This window comes from Ictidomys tridecemlineatus, chromosome 7, assembly GCF_052094955.1.
Source record: "Ictidomys tridecemlineatus isolate mIctTri1 chromosome 7, mIctTri1.hap1, whole genome shotgun sequence".
Lineage (NCBI taxonomy): Eukaryota > Metazoa > Chordata > Mammalia > Rodentia > Sciuridae > Ictidomys > Ictidomys tridecemlineatus.
In genome coordinates, this window is record NC_135483.1 from 89,071,237 (window position 1) to 89,090,437 (window position 19,201).

Consider the following 19,201-nt stretch of genomic DNA (forward strand, 5'->3'; position numbering starts at 1 on the left):
ATATGAGAGGCTCGCGAGTCCAGAACCTCGGGACCTATGGGACTGAGTCTGGATGATGCCAAGGGAGCCTGGCAAGCCGTTGGGAACCCACTGTCCTCGCTGGCACCTGCACCTTGCCCCACTAGAATCGCAACAGACACTGGAGCCGTTGGATGGCGGCCCACGAATGCATGCTTCCAGCCAAGTATGTGCTCAGGCGTGAGGGTTGCAGGTGGGATGCCAGAGGTGCCCTGCAGGAGGATAAAGTGGGTCGGGAAGTCTGCAAGGTGTCTTGGCAAGGTGGCTCCTCATTCAGAGCCTCTGGGCTGGCCCTTCTTTCAGCGGGACCATCTGAAAATGACAAAGTGATTTTCACAGTTACAAACTGGTCATGGCTGCTGTAGAGAGCACCATGCTGCAGTCCTTGAAGCTAAGGAAGCTCTCTACCCTGTGTTCCTTCCCATGGCTGGTCTGCACAAATTTAATTTGACTAGTGTTATTATATGAGCACCTGTGGTCTAGAAGTTTGAAGCAGTGCAAAACTGATTGCATGGGGTAAGTGATGAAGCTCAGTGGCAAAGCACTGACCAAGAGTATGCAAACCTCTGAATTCAACTTGGGTCTAGCAAATAAAGCTTTCTTTGAAAATCTAGTTTCCAGCGTTCATTAGGATAAAAGATTATTAAAAGAAAAACTGTGGAATGATAAATAGGTTTTTTTTGCACTGCATATTTTATATCACTGCTTCAAAAAAAAAGAGGGAAGGAAGAGTTAAAGAAGCTTTTTAGAGCCTGAATATCATGGTTTTCCCCTATCCTGCCATTTATTTAAAATATTTATAATAAGGTGTTAATATTTCATGAACACCCAACTGTGTCTTTTGCAAGCCAGGGATGGGATAAAAAAAATCAATAATAACAACAAGAAAAAACACTTTACACATAAAACACAATCCACACCCCACAATTTTTTAGAGTATTGACTGTTTATACTCGTGATTTTGTGGCTCATGAGCAACATGGTTCAGTGATCCTTCCCATCAGGAAAAGCAAAGATGATTCAGTTGTTGAAAGAGAGGGCCACCTGACACACCCCTCTCCTGTGGATTTTAGAATGTACTTCAAAATGACCCAGAGGCACATACCACTTGTGTCCCCTTGAATTGCCTGAAGAGAACCAGAGGTTCTTCTATACCTATCAGAGCTCTTCATGGAATGTCTTCCCAGCCCCCACCCAGGCCAGCTCCTCTTGACCCCTCCAACCCTGCAGAACGTCTGGGTCCAACATTCCACTGGGGTTTACATTTAAACTTTGCCCAACTTGGCCCGTTGGACCCTGAGCATCTGTTACAGACAGGTCACTCTCTGGGTCCTGTACTGAAGTTTCCCCACTGTGGAGACTGTGAGACAGTCTGTCAGGTGTCCTGTCTGACCTTCAGAAGGAGGTGAGTCTGGAGGGACAGAAGTTTGTTATCTGAGGGCTAGTCACCTCTGAAACCCTTGAGAATTAGAATGGAGTACTTCCCCCCTGGTCAACTCATTGAGCAGATGTAAGGGAAGAAAAGAGCCTTAGACAATGCACTTGACATGTCCCAGGAAGCCCCAGGAAGACTGATACTGCTCATGTGGAGGAGGGCTCCTAAGACCCATGTTCACACTAATCACAGGAAGCACACTGGGTCAGCAGAAGGGAGAGAGGCCAAGGGATTGATTCCTTGTAGAATGGACACAGGTCACTGCATCATGTTTTTTTAGGCAGTCACAAATGATGTCATAGTGGTGATCAGTTAGGGCTGAGCCCTGTGTCCATTCATCAGACACAGGGAAGCTGCCTGGGTTATCATTCTGAGAGGACTGAGTGAGATTCTCAGATCATAACTGGGCAGTGGTAAAAATTTCTTAGCTAGAAAACTTCCCAATGGGGATCTCAATGGCCACAGATGCAGTGCAATATATTCTCTGAGGGTGAGGCTGCAGGACACTCCAACTGCCAGAGCCCAGGGTCCCTCACCAACTTCCTGCCTAGGAAAACTTCTCCTTCCATTCTAACACTAGGTATCATTGATTCCAGAAGGGCAGGGAACCCAGAAAACCTAAATCAACATAGATTGTGAGCCTCTGGGGGGTCTTCTAAATCATTATAACTTTCACATTCTATGTGTATAGCCTCAGCTCATTGTTTTCAAATCAACACTAAGACTTCTTATCTTCCTAGTTTAGTTGGTGCTCCATGAAAAGGGAGCACATGTGGGATGTTCTTCATTTTCCAGGACCAGGTTTGAAGATGACTGGGTTCTTATGAAGACAAGAAGGAGAATAGTACACAGGAAGGGGCTCTACTCATATTGTCTTTGGAATTTAGGCAGGTGTCCTGATTAATACATGCAAGTGCTGAAGTGTGGTGCATGTCCCATTCCTTGACATCATTCTGCATAATGTCTTGGTGAACAGGAATGTTCTCCCAACAACCTTGCTACAGGTAGCAGCTGGTGCAGGCCTGAGTCTCTGTGACACTTTCCTTCCCATTACTGGGATTGCAAAGGAAAAGGACCTCACGATGGCTCCAATTCCTAGGCCCAATAAAAAAAAAATGATGAGTGGCTGTGAAAATATCTGAAAAACCCCAATCCTCACCATCCCATCAACTTCATAAACCTCAGTGGCCTTTGCTAGTCAGCCCAGAAGAGGATCTAGGGGACTCAGTGTCTATCACATAGACCTCTTCCCTGGAAAAGGAACTCCCGGTATCATGGCAGGAAACAGTGAACACTAGGGATACAACAGGCCAGAATCTGGACCCCCATTAGTGTATGCTGTGAGAAGTGCTGGGAGAAGCACCCACATGCTGGGCAGGATGTGCTGGGCAGGGTAAACTTCAGGAATCCTCAGCATCTATCTAGGCAGAGATCTAAATCAGGTGGTTTTGTTTATTAGAGGAAGCCTAGGAAAGAAGTGGAGGGTATACAAGGAGTATTAGCAAAAGGAAGGCTGAGGAGGTGATGGGGCAGTAATCTTTAGAAACAGTCATCTTCACAAATGACCCTGCAGTACCTGCATATGCCTTTTCCTGTTGGAGAAGACCCCTTTTCTGATGGTGAGCATGAGGAGGGGCATGATGCCACTGAGCAAAGTCAAATTGATCCAATTCTAGGGAGTCACCTAGGAGGCCAAGAGAGTGTCTGCAAAAGATACATAAGGGGCCTCTCAGCGTCAGGGAAAGCTGAGGTGTCACAGTCAACTGGGAATCCTGGTGTACTAGAAATGAGTTTTCTCTGGGTAGAACTATAACTAAAGTAACATAGCATGAAATTCACTCAGGGACACTTGCAAACTACACAGTTTACCTTCCCACAAGGCCCTGAGCTGTGAGCATTTGTCCCTGGATTTCCACTGAGTAAGGAACTGGAGGGCCTCAATCCTGCTGCTATTTCCCCTCCTCCATTGTCCCCTTTGCTTTGCCTCCACAGCATCTGTATCGAAGAGATCAGGCATGAACTTCAATCCTGGTACCCACATGTCTGTGTTCAGGGGCCTGCCCTTTCTTCCAGCTGCCCCTGTGCCAACACACCAGCCATTCTGAGAGCTGCCCCTGGCTCCATGGGTGACTGTACACATCTCCCAGGGTAACTCTCTGCTGCTGTCTACTTACCCTGGATAACCATATTTGCCAGAGGTGTTTACCTTTGGACAATGTGGGCCACAACTGAGGCCAGAAGGGCCTCCTCATATTCAGAACATTGCCCACACTCAGGCACCCCTCAACTGGAGGGCCCCAGGGGCCTTCTGTGGGGGTGTGGACCATCCTGCTCAATTCCTCATGGCACTTTCTGCCCTGAGGACCACTGTGCCTGCTTCAGCCAGTGGGGGGATCAAAAACTATGGGATCCACTGGCACCTGGGCCTTCACCCTCCAACACCATGATCATTTTCCCAGCTGTCCCCCATCATGTTCCCAATGAATGTGCACAAATGATCAGGTAGAGTATATTGGCAGGGCACACCACCACCTTCCCGGCTGCAGTGCCACCAAATGACTCCAGCAGACCTCATAGCATCTATGAGAACTTCCAGCACTGGCAGCACTTCAAGACCCTGGTCTGCAGGCACCTTCCTCAGACTCCCAATGTAGAAGTGGTTTCCTGTTTTCTTGTGTGAGTTGTCTCCTCAGGCTCCTCCTTGAGCTCTGCAAGGAGGAAAAGCAAGAGTTGGAAAGAGGAGTCTGGGATGTAGGAGAACTGGAAGCAAGGTCCTGAGGGTGAGGGTTACAAGCTGAGACACCTATATTCTCAGACATATTCACCTAACATCAGGGAATGAAATGTGTCTTATGTCAGGTGCCCATCACAGGCCTGTGAGTGCAGGCAATCTTTGTTTCCAATGATCATCACAATCACAGGGAGGACTCATGGTCAGAGGAGGTTCCTTGGGATAATGTGGGATAGGAATTGAAGTTGGCTGTCTAATTCCATGTCTCTCCTAACCATTTCACCTTCCACCATAGACCTGATTATTCCTGGAAAAGGGGACATCACAATCACAAGTGGGTTTAGGGGTGCTGGCCCCAAGACAGAACTCTAAGGTTACCTATGCACATCGTCATGAACTCCTAATTGGGACCCTCTGGTGATGTGACACTCAAGGGGAAGCTGTCTTTGGATACTGGATGGGCATGTTCATCTGTGCCCCATTTTGTAACTATGCTCCCAGGCCATTCTGTCTTAGCCTGGGCCACCATACATGATACTATGGAACATGTGGACACAAATGCAGGCAGGTATTCCTTTCTCACAGTTCTGGAATCAGGATTCCCAGGTAAAGGGTACCTGACCTAAAGTTCCATGAATGCTCTCTCTTCTCCATGCTTGAAAAGACAGCTGGGTCACCTCTGTCCTCACATGACTGACATCTCTTCAGTGTCTCCACCTTCTCCAGGAAGAATATTAATGCTTTCATGAAGCACCACCCTCAGGATCTCATCTAACCCTCTAAGCACTAAATGCAATTTTTTTTTGAGAGAGAGAGAGAGAGAGAGAGAGAGAGAGAGAGAGAGAGAGAGAGAGAATATGAATTTTTAATATTTATTTTTCAGTTTTCGGTGGACACAACATCTTTGTTTGTATGTGGTGCTGAGGATTGAACACAGGCCGCACGCATGCCAGGCAAGAGTGCTACTGCTTGAGCCACATCCCCAGCCCCACTAAATGCAATCTTGAGATACCATCCCATTGAGGCTTAGGGATTCAACAGGTGAATGTTGGAGGATAAAAACATTCAGCACACTGTACACCATATAATTGAGGAATCCAAGCACAATCATGCTGGTCAATGCAGCCCTTGGTGTTCCTGTTTGGTATAAGTGTACTGGAGTCCCAATGTCAATACTTTGAGTTGAACGTGATGGGGCAAAGATAAAAAAAAAAATAGGAAAGTATATTGGTCTGCTGATAAAGGAGGGTGACCTTGAGGACACTAATCCTTATGAATTCCAGCCCAGTGCTTCGGTCTCTGTCCCAACAGGAGCCCACTATGACCATGAAAGAGGACCTGTGGAAGGGTTTGGAGGAAAGGTATCACACCAGCAACTTTGACTGGATGGGCTTCTATGAGACTGCAGAAAAGTGAGCCAGTTTTCAGGGCCCAGAGACTACTGGTGGGGGATCATGGTTTGCACAGCAAGGTCTGGTATAGCCTGTCACCTACCTATATTTTGGCTGCGAGGCATCTAGCTCTCCAAAGAGTAGCTCCCTCTAGCTGGAGGCCTGGGCATTCTCTCTGCAACAATCCCAGAAACTCCAGGCTCCATACTACTGATTCCAATTCTGCCTTGAGTTTCAGGGTCAGGATGGGAGGAGTAACCAGCCCAGCCAGAGCATCTGCTTCTGCTTTGCTGGCTCTGCAGAGGAGAAAAGTAGCACTGGATTCACTCAGACCACATGCCTGGGTACTGGTACTTCTTTTTAAAGTGGGGTCGATTATAACTCATGAAAGTGGCCGCTACTTCATCCAGATGTTCCAGAAGAGGGTGGAGGTAGGGCCAGCCAGCACCTCAGATGCCCCAAGGACATGTCACTGGTCTTTACTGCCTTTGCTCTATGTAATCCCTACCATTCTAACAAGGGAAGAACCCACCCTCATTGGAAGCAACCCAATGTTCTCAGCTTAGCTTTCACATGACCCTGCCTATAATTTGGTCTCCCAGGTGATCCTTTCAGGGCCCATGGTCCCAGCCTCAGTACCCCTGAATTGGGTCAAGACCCCTGGTATTTTCTGACATAAATCACATCCCTCACTAGTTTCTAGAACTAAACTGATCATGTGGTCCTGGAAGAAACAGGAGAGAGCCAGAATATGGGTCAGCTAGGGGCCTTGCCTGGGTCCCTCTGACATGATTTCCCCTCAGGTGCTAGTTGATGTAGTGTTTCCCAAGAATTGCTGTTCTGTCTGTGTAGCATCTCCCACCTAGGACTGGCCTGACCCACTCCAGGACACAACTCCACATCCCTGCCAATAGCTCCTGACTGGTAGCTTAGAATAATCCATACCCTAGAATCCCACAACAGCACCTGCCTGGTATGGATAACCTAATTCTCAGTTCAGCCTATGCCTGCCTTACCCAAATATCACCAAGGTTCATCGAATTTGAGGATGCAGAGGAGATGGAAAATCCAAGGATGCAGTTGTCAGGGGTCTTCCAGTGCCAACCTCCTCCTGCAATTCTGAGGCTGGAAATCCCAAGGCCTCCACTTCCCGAGGCTGTACTACAGCCAAGTAGGGTTCCCACATTCACACAGTAGCTTATGATAGTGTCCAAACAGTGACAAAGGCTAAGGCAAGTTGTTGTCCCAAATAAGAACCTTTCCTTCAGTATTGGAGATTCAGCCTTATAAGCAAAAAAGCCCCTAGCACCTGAGGTCCTGGCCACCCATCTTTGAACTGTGTATTGACTGGGCCAAGTACAGATATCCTTTCTCTCTTGTGTATCCAAAGAAACAACACAAGATCTGCCTGGGACTTGGGTCCTGGTAGGGTAGAGTGCATGCAATACCATTCGCTACAAATGTCCTCCCACTTGACTCTCCTAGATGTTGTATCTGGTGCACTGTTATATCCCTCGGGTCCTGGGTCAGGTTGTCCTCATGAATGGCATACCAGGTTAGGTCTCCTGAACCCTGCCTACTACCAAGTGTTTGGGATGAACATGGATCCCTCATTCACACACTACTCTGATCCTCCCTGTCCTAGTGTGCAACTCCAGAAAAACCAACCCTAAGATACAGTCTGCCCGCTCATTAGCAGCCAAACCCAAGGCACCAGAGACCAAGGTGCCTGAGATAAAGGCACACAAGAACAAGGCACGCAAGAATAAGGTGGATAAGACCAAAGGGCCTGAGACCAAGGTGCCCAAGGAGATCCCACCTGAAGCCATCCAAGAGTACATGGACATCATGGATGAGCTATTCAGGACTACTAACTTTTCTACATGGGAGCCCTTCTACTTGTCCACAGAAGAGCTTTCTGCAAATTTGGGAGAGGAAGGACTGGAGCAACAGCCAATACAGGATGATTTATACCCAGATCCAAGTCTCCTGAGCTATATTGATGAGGACTTTGTCAACATGGTGAGCTATACCTACAATCTTGGTGTATACAAGGTTTCAGTACTCATGGAATTGAGCTTCCTGACCTAGAATCTCAGCATTTTGTGTGTGTGTGTGTGTGTGTGTGTGTGTGTGTGTGTGTGTCTGTGAAAGAGAGAGAGAGTAAGAGAGAGAGAGAGAGAGAGAGAGAGAGAGAGAGAGAGAGAGAGAGAATGTGTATGCACACATGTGGACTCGTACATGGGTGTAGCTGGTAGTTGGGATATAACAACCCCATGGTGCAGATGAGCATGGGATTATTAGTGCTTCCTCTTTCTCCTAGAAGTCCTCCTGACTTGGGGCCATTTCTTCCCAAGGTCACTCACACTCTCTTCCTTCTCATCCCCAGGTAAAGAATATGATTCATCCCTGCTTCCTGGAAGAATTACGTTCCTCCAAACCATATATAAATATCTTGGACCTAACAAAAAAGCTGGAGCAGCAGGAAGGACTCACCACTGACCAGGTAGAAAGCAGAAGGAAGGTCTCTCAGTAGAAGGTAAAGAAGAGAGACAGAGATACCTGATAAATAAGTGTAGGGACACCAGGTACAACAGAGGTTGGGGAGAAAGAAAATGTAGACAAGGAGAAAGGGGCACCAAGTAGAAAAAAAAGGTAGAGACACCAGGTTTACCTGGACTTGGGAACAGACACCAAGGCACAAAGCAATACATGGAAGCCTAGGAGACAAAGGGTCACAAGTAAACAGAAAAGGGAGTGACCAGAGTTGGAGAGGGAAGCAAGGGATAGCAGGTAGATGAGGAAGGCACAGGACTTTACTCATGTGGCTCATGGGACTTTGTTTATCCTTATCCTGTCTATGATGGCTCCCTTAGTGAGTCTGTTCCAGGTCACAGGATGTAGGACGAAAAATAAAGGAAGAAGACATGAGAGCTAGGAAAACGTTCAGAATACCAAGCAGAATGGAAGCCCAGGAGGGTGGCCACCAGACACTCAGTGTGTTTCTATGAGACCAAGATGAGTGACAGCTCCACTTCCCACCTCCCACTTAAATATGATTGTCCTGATCCCTGTGGCCCATTTCATGCATGAAGAAGAGTTGGCCAGTGCTCATGTTCTCCTTCATCTTGTGAAGAAACACCTTTTCAGTTGCCTCAAGTTCATGGTATGTCTGAACAAGACACAAGAGCTTCCGAGGCAGCTGCCACACAAAGTGCAGAGAAGCGGAAACATTACACTGATCAAGGTGCCAGCATGGAAGCCTGGTCCACAGAGGTGGCTTCCCAGGTCATGATGAAGAGTATGGCCACCAAGCCAGGGTTGCTGGGTTCAAAGGACACTGGTATCCTCCAAGGCTATAACAGGTCTTCCTCATTGGGGACCATCCACTCCAACCACCCTCCCCAGAACCGCAGATCCTATTCCTTAAACCTGGGAAATAAAGGCATAGTGGGTCCCAGAAAAGCCACTTCTTCTGGGGGGCAACATAAGACAGCCAATGGCTGCAGTGTGGACGATGACCTCCAAAGCCTGCATTTCCTTCTTAGCTCCCAGCACCACCTGTCGCCCTGGGAACTGTCCCAGAGCCAGGCCCCTCAAATAGAAACCCTGTGCTCAGGAGATCAAGTGCTCAAGGCCCCACCTCCCCAGAGAGGACGCCTCAGTTCCCACCCTCCTCCAGGTGCCATGTCCATGAAGAGCACTCTCATTGGATGCTCTTGCTTCATGGCAAAAAATGCGATGCACAGGGCCTCCTCTCCAGGTCATTGGAGGGCAAAATACGGATCTGGAGCTGGCACAAACTTCACAGCCTCAGAAGAGGAAGTGCACATCATCAGGCAACCAAAAGAAGAAGAAAAGGAACTGAGGACAGTCGTGGTGGCTGATGGCCTCTGGGATGGCTGCCTCTCAGGCAAGATCTCACCTTTGCTTCATTCTGTGCTGGAAGGGCCAAAGGTTCTTCCTCACATAGGAAAGTTACTGTGGGTTCTCAGAAAAATGAAGGGAGTGGGAGGGTATAGGGAATGTAGAAAGAGAGCAGCGAGAGGGTACTGAGAGGGAAGGGTAACAATATTCAAGCCTGGGTGAGAAGCTGTACCTTGTTTGACTGTCACTGGGAATAAAGGCAGTTTGGTAGGAAAAAAATCTTCTCTGGCTGCTGCCTTCTGCCATGTTGTCTGTGCACATCCATGCAGTGAGAACTGAGAGAGATGACTGGGGTTGCCAGGACCCAGGGCACACAAGCGTTCATCTATTGGGTCTTGTTTCCAGATTTAGACAGGTCCTCCCCCTAATCCTGGGAGAAAACAGACAAGATTCCAAAACGCAACACATCACCCCATAGAAAAAGCCTCTCTTGCTTTAGGGGATCTTCTTTGTGTATTCCTCTATAATCTGTGCCTCTTAAACATCTCCTCTACCAATCATCTGAGGGCCTGCTATCAAGAGAAATCACTAAGGGGAAAAGCATATCTCACTTGGTATCCACAGTTCTGAGGTCTGAGGACTAACTGGTGGCTAGCTAGTGTTACTAGTTCTGGGATGGAATGTCAGGACCCTCAGCTCCTAGTGATAGAAACTCCCATGTTGCCTTCTTGGGATCAGTAGCCAGCTGCTTCCAACAGTTTCCTGGATATCATCTGACACCTGCACCTAGAAGCTCCTGCAGTTCTCCACTCTGGGTCACTCTCTGTGCTTGCTGCCTTTAGGCTGACCTGCCAGGTGTGCCAGTATTCGGTGTAACCAACTTGACCTGCTCTAGTTGAGATGAAAGTCATGAATATACAACTCTACCATCTACTTGATAGGAAAAGTGGTATAGGAACTATTTGCATAAGAAGATGAGGAAGTAATCTTATTGGAATTTAAAAGGTGTACTCAGGAATGCACAGTATCCTTCCAAGATACCCACAGTATTTCTGCTTAGGCATGGTTAGGGCAAGGGCTCACTGCACTCCACACTAAGGACCATTGAAGGGTCCCAAAGGTTTGAGTCATGTTAAGCTACTGCAGATTGGAGTCATCTGAGGAGGACCTGGTATGGAAGTAAAAGTTTCTTAGTTACTGTGAGTCATTTGTAGCAGCTATGGCCATCACAGACAAGGGCATGATTTTTTATCAAGTACCTCTTGAGAACTTTGGACCCTCCTGTCTCATTTGGATGGAGAGCTGATTTTGAGCCTTCAAGCTCCTGTACAATTAAATAAATTCTAGAAATAAGCCTGAAAACATTTTTTTTTCTTAGACAGCTTCTTTTTCCTCTCCTGAATGATGATGAACAATATTATTCGACTGATCCCCAGCATGGCTTTGGTCTTCCTGCATAGGTGTCATGATGAGAGGACAAGGCCTGCCTTCACACCTCTCCCACCACTCTACAGTTCTGACTGGGAACTCACTAGTGACCCAACAGGCTGCAGTTCCTGACTGCATCCCAAGACAGACCCGCCCCCCACTGACACAGTGCTCTGTCCCTCCCATACATAGTATTGGCCCCATCCCAACGCCAGCCTGACCTATACTGAGTGTGGCTGCCCCAAATATAATCAAGTTCTCCTACAAATCAATGAGGAAAAAAGAAGGCTACACACTACATGGTTTTCCAATCAACAAAATGTGGAAGTTTACAAAGAAGAATAATTAAATTGCAAGGAGGACAAAGTTTAGTGCCATTTGTGGGATAAAGAACTGGGATGAGTTCAGATGTGCACAAAAGTGATTGGAAGTGAAGTTGTTTGTGCTCTGTCATGTGTAATCAAACTCCATTATTCTTCATAGGACCCAGGTTCCATGGCCATCAAAGTCAGGGCACAATTTTTTTATCAAGTACCTATTGACAACTTTGAGCCCTCCTGTCTCAGTAGGATAAAGACTGCTTTTGAGCCTTCAGGCCCCTCTGCCATTAATCAGTTTTCTAGAAGTAGCCTGGAAGCAGCATTTTTGAAGACAGCTTCCTTCTCCTCTAATGAGTGATGCTGAACAGTGAGGATGGATGGAACCCCAGCATGGCCATGGTCTTCCCGAGTAGGTGGCCTGATGAGAGGACAAGCCCTAACTTCTAGGGGAAGAAGTCGCAGCATGCTAGGGAGTCATCAACTGATACCACCAAGACCCACTCCCTCCATTAATGAAAAGCTGTGCTTTCTGACAATGATCACAGGGGCGGGGCCCTTGTGGGGGCCCCCTTTGGTAGCTGCATCCTTATTGAAACTCAGTTTAAGGACCTCCTCCTGATCTCTGTGCACTGGCCAGCACTGATCAGAGTCTCCTCTTTCCTGTGATCTTGGCCAGGCTGTGGCATGATAGCCTAACATCTGAGGCATTGTCTGCTAACATCTTACTCTTTTTGCACCAGGTCACTACAAAATAACTTTAGGAAGACATTCACATAACTCACGTCACCCATCAAATATTAGAATTCTAAAGTTTTCATAGACTTTGCCACCATATCAGTGATAGACTTTTCTTTCATTATAATAAAATATAGAATACTTCTGTCAGCTCAAAAAAAAATCCCTTACCTTTTAGCTATCAACCCCATTCCCCCATACATTTTCCCACCACTTTTCAAATATCTCTGTGCTTATCAACTCTTCCCATCATTTATTTGATATGTGTAAGTGTGGCCTTGGGTGTTCAGTTTTAGCACTGCATCTCCCATGGTTCAAGAATTAAGAAAGATAGACATTCTTTCTATTTTACTAGAACATTCTTAACTAAAATTGTCATTTCTCATGCAGCTCGGTGGGTGGGACAAATAAAATCTCTACTAGTACAGTTTAGGTCCACTGCCTTGATTCATTTCAAGTTGAGAACATTTCTGCAACCATGGCTTTTGCACCTCCGGCCAAAATATTCAAGTTCTAGTTTACTTGTTGCCATGTCAAGAATTCTCTTGGGAAAACCCTGTTTACAGATACACTGAGGTGCCAGAATCTGTGTCCTCACTGGTGTTTGTGGTTAGAAGTACTGTAAGAAGTACCCACATTGTGGGCAGGATGTGCTCCTGATGACCTTCAGGATTCCTCAGGCTCTAGCTAAGGAGACATTTCACTCAGGTGCTTTTGTTTAGTTGTGCAAGTCCAGGAAAGAAACAGAGGGTTTCCAAATAAATTCAGCAAAAGTAATGCTGAGGAGGTAATGGGGCCATAAATTATGAACTTGTCACCACCACATAGACCTTTGGAGTGCATGGAACTTTCTTGGAGAAGTGAGGTCTCCTTCCTGTTGGTGAGAATGCTGAGAGGAATGGTGCCACTCGCCAGAATCAGTTACCATCGAGATGCCTTGGACGTTGATCCATTGTCAGCAAAGAATGCCAAGGGGCCTCTAGGTCAGGGAAAGCTGAGGTGTCAATATAGACCATGTTCCAGGAATCTTTGATTACTGGGATCAAGATTTCTCTGAGTGTAACTTTTGATTGGAAGAAGGAAGCCTAAATTTCACTCAGAGAAAGATGCAAACCACAAGATTTACCTGCCCATAAGACCCTGAGCTGTTGCCATTCCTCCTCAGATGCCCTATGACAAAGGCTTGGGAGCCTCACTCCTATTGCCACTTCCCCTTAATTTGTTCCACAGTATCTTGGATGCTGAGACCAGGCAGAATCTGGTTCCCCTATGTCTACCTTCAGAGAACTGCCCTGTCTTCCCTCTGCTACTGTGCCAACACACCAGCCATTCTGGGTGCTGCCCATGTTGCCTCTTGTGACTACAACAATCTCCTTGGGTAACCCACTGGTGCAGTGTGCTTACCCTGAAATATCAATGGTAGCAGGAGTGGTGTCCCTGCTGTGTGTGTGTCTGGGCAATTCAACTTTGGTCAACCTGGGCCAGATGGAGGCCAGAAGAGCCACATTCAGAAGGTTGCCCACACTGAGGTACCTCTCAACTGGAGGGCCCCAAGGGCCTTCTAAGGTGGTGTGGAACATTCTGCTGCATTCCTCCCACCAGCTTCTGACTGGAGGACCACTGTGCCTGCCTCAGCCAGTGGGGGAATGGGCAGCTGGGTCTTCACCCTCCAGCACCACCACCATTTGCCCAACGGCCCCCATCATCTTCCCAATGAATAGCCAACAATGGCCACAGGTAGTGTTTTGGGATTGCGCACTGCCCACCTTCCAGATAACTGCAGTGGGTGACAGAGAATCTACAAAAACTTCTGGCACTGGTAGTGCTTTAAGATCCTGATCCACCCGCACCTTCCTTAAACTCCAGATGTGGAAGCATGTTCTTGCTTCCTCATGTGAGTGTTCTCCCCAGGGACCCAGAACTCCTCCTTGAGCTCTGAAAGGAGAAAAAGTATGGCATGGAGAAAGGAGGCTAGGATGTATGGGAACTAGAAGGAACATCCTGTGGGTGTAAGGACAGGCTGAGAGACCTACATTCCCAGCCATGTTCATCTCACACCAGGAGAAGAAATGTGCCTTATTTGAGGTGCCCATCACAGCCCTGTGAGTACACCAACCTTTGTTCTCAAAGAGCATTACCATCACATGGAGGACCCAAGGTCAGAGAAGGATCTTGGGGATAATGTAAGCCAGGATTTGGAATTGACTCTCTGATGCCATATAATTGTCCCTCACTAAGTATTTTCACCTTCTAGCATAAACCTGATTGTTCATGACAGGCAACATCACAACTAGTGTCAGGGAGAGGGGTGAAGACACCAGTACAGGTCTCTCTGGACACCCAACAATATTCTTCTGGGAATTTCTGTTTAGGATATTTAGGTGGTGCAGAATTTATGAGTGAGTACTCATTTCATTTGGATCCTCTGTGGAGATATACATCATTGTATCAGGTTTTAACCCTGATCCCAGAGCACTCTGTTCTCTGTCTCACTCAACTCAGGCTGCCATATGCTCTGCTACAGAATGGGCAGCTGAAACCACAGGAATTTGTTTCTCATAGTTCTGAAGTTGGGAAGTCCCAGAAAGATGGTGCCAGATTTAATGTCCAGTGAGTACTTCCCTCCAGGCTTGAGACAATGGCTGCCTTGCCTGTGACCTCCTATGGCTAAGAGAGTTTTAGAATCCCTTCCTTTTTCTAGAAGGACACTACTACTATCATGGGAACTCCACCCTCCTGACCTCATTAAAATCCTAAGAACCACTGAAGCCACTATCTCCAAATACCATCACATGGGAGGTTAGGGCAGTCATGCATTCCCGAGAAAAATATTCATGTCATAATACACAACAACATCAAGAACTCAAGAAAAATAAGATTTCATTAAGTACTTGATATTCTCTCTAATATATGAGAGCATGTCCTGGATTCAGGGATCCCACATAGGGTGGTCAAAGTGACTGGTCAGAAGAGGCAAAGGCAAGGCATGTATTGGGTCAGATCAACTGGCAATGAAGTGTGGTTGTGGATTGTGACTGATCCTGATGAATCCCAATCCAGTGCTTTGTCCCCTATCTGGACTGGAGCCTACCATGACTCTGGAGAAGAGATTGTGGAGGGGTCTTCAGGAATGTCAATGCATACCTTTAACCACATGATCTATGAGATGGCAGAAAAGTGTGTCAGACACCTGAGTCTAGGCATAAGTGCTAGGGAACATGGGTTGCACAGCTGGCTCTGTTGGAGCTTTTCATTTAGCCAGGAAGGGCATCTTCTACCACAGGGAAAACCATTGAACATTTTCCTCTCCAAGCATTTATTCTCTCTTCCTAGAGGGCTGGACACTCTCTAATAGTCCCAGAAGCTCTGACCTCAACGTTCTTACCTCCACCACGGCCTAGAAATTAAGGGTAGGGTGTGGGGCAGTAACCAGCCAAGCTCTGGGGGTGTCCATCATCAGTGAGGTCTGTTCACAGGGTACAAGTTTCACTAGCTTGATGTTGGCCAACCACCTGGAAAATAAACCATCTTACAGTATATGGATCACCCATGCTCATGAAAGTTGCCACAATAACACCCTGATGTTTCAGAAAATATTTAGAACTTGAAAAACATTATTAGGGAAAGCCAATGTCTCAGATGCCCTGAGCACACACCTCTGGCTTTGTAGTTCATGTAATTCTCACCATTCACACAAACAAATGAAATACAGTTTTCTTTGGAAGATGGGCTGCGCTGGGAAGCCAGGTATTCCAATAATTTCAGCATAGCTTCTGCTTTCTCATGACTTCTCCTGATCCATTCATAGATAGAGAATTCTCTTACATAAATAATATCTTTGACCAGATGCTGATGCTTGGTTTTTCTGTGTGGTTCAGGGCAGGGACATGAGAAGCCTGGAATAATTGTGGGAGGATACATAAAAGAATATGCCTGGTTCACTAAGGCCCACATGGTTCTCCTCAGGTGCTAAGTGATGTCAGGTGCACCCAGAAATGTTTCTGCATTGGGAATTGATCCTTCCTGGGACCCACCCAGCCCATGGCCTGAGCACTGCTCGCTCCCATCCCTGCTATCAGCTCCTCATGGCTATGAAGCTACAGCTTGAGTTTTCCAAAAAGAAATCCTTTTTAAAAATAATTATATGTCCTGCTTACCTGTCAGGTTTGTAGAGTTTGAGGTTGCAGAGATGGAGGATCCAAGTCTTCAGTTGATGACAGATTCCAATGTCAGACACTTCTAATCTGACAGAGGCTCAATATTCCACATTCTCCAGTCTTTGTGATTGTGCAGCAAGAGAGAGCTAAACACATTCCTATAGAAATTCATGATTTAAAAAAATGTGATAATGGAGTCTGCTGTCACACATGTGAATATTTTTTTTTTTTTCAAAATAGGACACTTCTCTTGCCAGTAGAACAGCCCCTGAGCATTTGGGATTCCAGATGCCCTTGAATCTGAGGTAGATATAGCCTAGTCCAAGGTGCTATCTTCTCTCCCCCTGCCTATGCAAAAAGTCAACACACCATCTGCCTAGGACATGAGACTATGTGGCCCAAGTATGGGTATCTCAAAATGCCCTACCATATGACATGCATTGTCCCACTGGTGCAGACTCTCTACTCAAGGGTTCTGATGTCAGAATGTGCAGGGCCATCCTGAACCAGATTAGGTCCCATGAACACTTCCATCCACCAAATGGCTGGAGCACAGCTGGAACCACCCTTTATGCACCACACTCTTATCCTCTGTCGTAGTGTGCACCCCCAGAAAGACTGGCCCCAAGGCTCACCCACCAGAAGTCTAATGCTGCTGGTATCCAGAGACCAAGGTACCTGATTAAATCACACCTGAAACCATTATGGTACATGTGGACATTATGAACATCTTGTGGGGTCTCTCAACTTCACCATGTGGATAGCCCCACATTTGGCCACAGAGGAAGTCCATGGGAAACTCGGAAAAGAATGAAATGGAGAGACATCTAAAAGAGGACAACTTGTACCAAGATACACTGATGAGATGTGCTCCAAGATGACTTTATCCCCAAGGTGGGATTGGCTGGGAATCCAGGTGTCAACAAGACTTTGGGAAAGCCAGCCCAGACTCATGGAATTATGATTCATTCTTTAGATTCTCAGCACTGTTTGTGTGTTGGGTGGGGTAGCACATGGTCTTGATTTAACAACCCCATGGTGTGAACCAGGAAGATATCATCAATGCTTCCTATAAGTCCCAGAGGTGTCTTGGGCTTGGGAACACTTCCTACCAAGGCGACACACAATTTCTTCTTCTCCTCAAGGTGCAGGCTTCATTTTCCACATCCCTATTTCTCGAAAGTATTGCTTTTCATAGGACTACACAAGGCTAACTTGACTTTAACTAAAGAGCTGGACCAGGAGGAAGGACTCACCCAGAAGAATGGACATCAGAACCTCAGTCTGGCGCAAAGACAGGTGACACCTCCCTTTCATATTTACACATCCCCCTAGTTCCTCTGTCTATCTTCATGCCCAATGCAGACTGAACAAGTGCTCTTTTCCCTTCTGCAACTGGTGAAAAAGCACTTACTGCCTGTGCTCAAAGAAGAAATGATTGGTGTAGGTGCCCCAAAGTTATATTGTACCCTGACTAAAATGCTTCTAAATTAGCTGCCAGCCAAGGTGTAGAGGGACATAGTGATAGCACTGGACACAAGGCCTAAATGGAGATCTGGCCCCTGAGGGGTCACCTCATGGGAAATTAAGAGATGCAGGGTCACACAACCTAGGTCCTATAAAGCATACTGGCATCTTCCTGCACTGTCATGAGTTTTCATCAATGGGTGCCATCTGGTCCTCAACTCTCCTCTGGACCACAGAATTTCTTCCCTAAGCCTGGGCCAGAAAAGGGCAGTGGGTCCCTGCAGAACTTTTCCTATGGGAGCCACATGAGAAAGCAGAGGTGTTTAGTGAGGACAACCATGACCCTCCATACCCTGGACATCCTCCTGGCAGCACTTTCTTCTGTCCTGGGAACTGTACCAGACCATGGCCTTTACAAAGACCCCTTCATCCCTCAAGGCTGAGCACTGCAGGCTTCTCAGCCCCAAAGAAGAGACCTCATCCCCTATCCCCCTCCTGATGCCAATCTAGGAAGTGAGCTAAAGTTTAACACTCAATGCATGCAAGAAAGACACCCCATTCTTGGTCTCATCTCCAGATCAATGGAGAGCAACATGTAGCTATGAGGCTGCTTCCTCTTGCCCAGCATCTGAGACAAAGTGTCAGTCATCAGACCCTAGAGAAAGAAGAAGAGGCATTGAAGACAGTAAGATAGGTATCTGGTGAGCCAACCTCTCAGGCAGGGTCTTGGTGAGATCTCACCCTCACTACATCCTGCAACACAAGGCGCAAAGATCCTTGTCACTCAGAACTGATCCTGCTAGTCCTCAGGAAAGGGAGGGCAAGGGGATGGCCCTGGGAATGTAGGGGGAAGGCAAAATGTGGGAACTGGGATGGGAGAGGAAGAGAGGTATACCTGGTATACATTGTGGGAGTTGACTGTCAAACGTGAAGAAAAATAGTTTAGTAAAAAAATGTTCTCATGGCTACTACCTCTGTTGTGTTGCCTGTGCTACTCTGTGGGATGAGGAATGAAAGGAGAAGGTATCTGCAGATTCCATTCCTCAGGGTGCACAGGTGCAGGGCCAAGTCTTTTCCTCCATATTTAGCCTGCATCTTCCACTGATCATGGAAGAAAAACAGATCAAACGCTTAACAGAAACCCAGTCATCATGTTGTTCACATAGCCTCAGTTAATTTAAGGGGCCTTCTCTGTACATCCCTTCATGAACGGTGTTGCCGCAGTGTGGCTGGGCACAATTCACGAGCCATTTGTCAAGCAGGAACAAACTTTATTTTTAGAATGCACGCTGCACAACCTGAGCTCTCCAGGAATTCCCCGAGAGCCCAACTGTCACCACCGGCTCTTCCTTCAAGCACCTCAACCGCTCTTGAGGCAGATTGGCTGGGTTGTGTGGGTGTAGCCAAACGAGTCCCCCAATGAGCAGCTCCGTGGTCTGAAAGGGTGGGGAAACAGCCCAATGAGCATCACCACAGAGGAGCCAATCAGCTGGAAGTTTGCTGGGGCCACTTCGGCTGTGGCTGTCAACACTGTGTCCCATAAACATCTCTGTTACCAACTGGCTGAGGGTTCAAACATCCATCTTGAGAGCAACCACAAATAGGCAAAGTGCACTTCCCTTAATATTATCAGCTCTGAGTTTCCAGGGCCA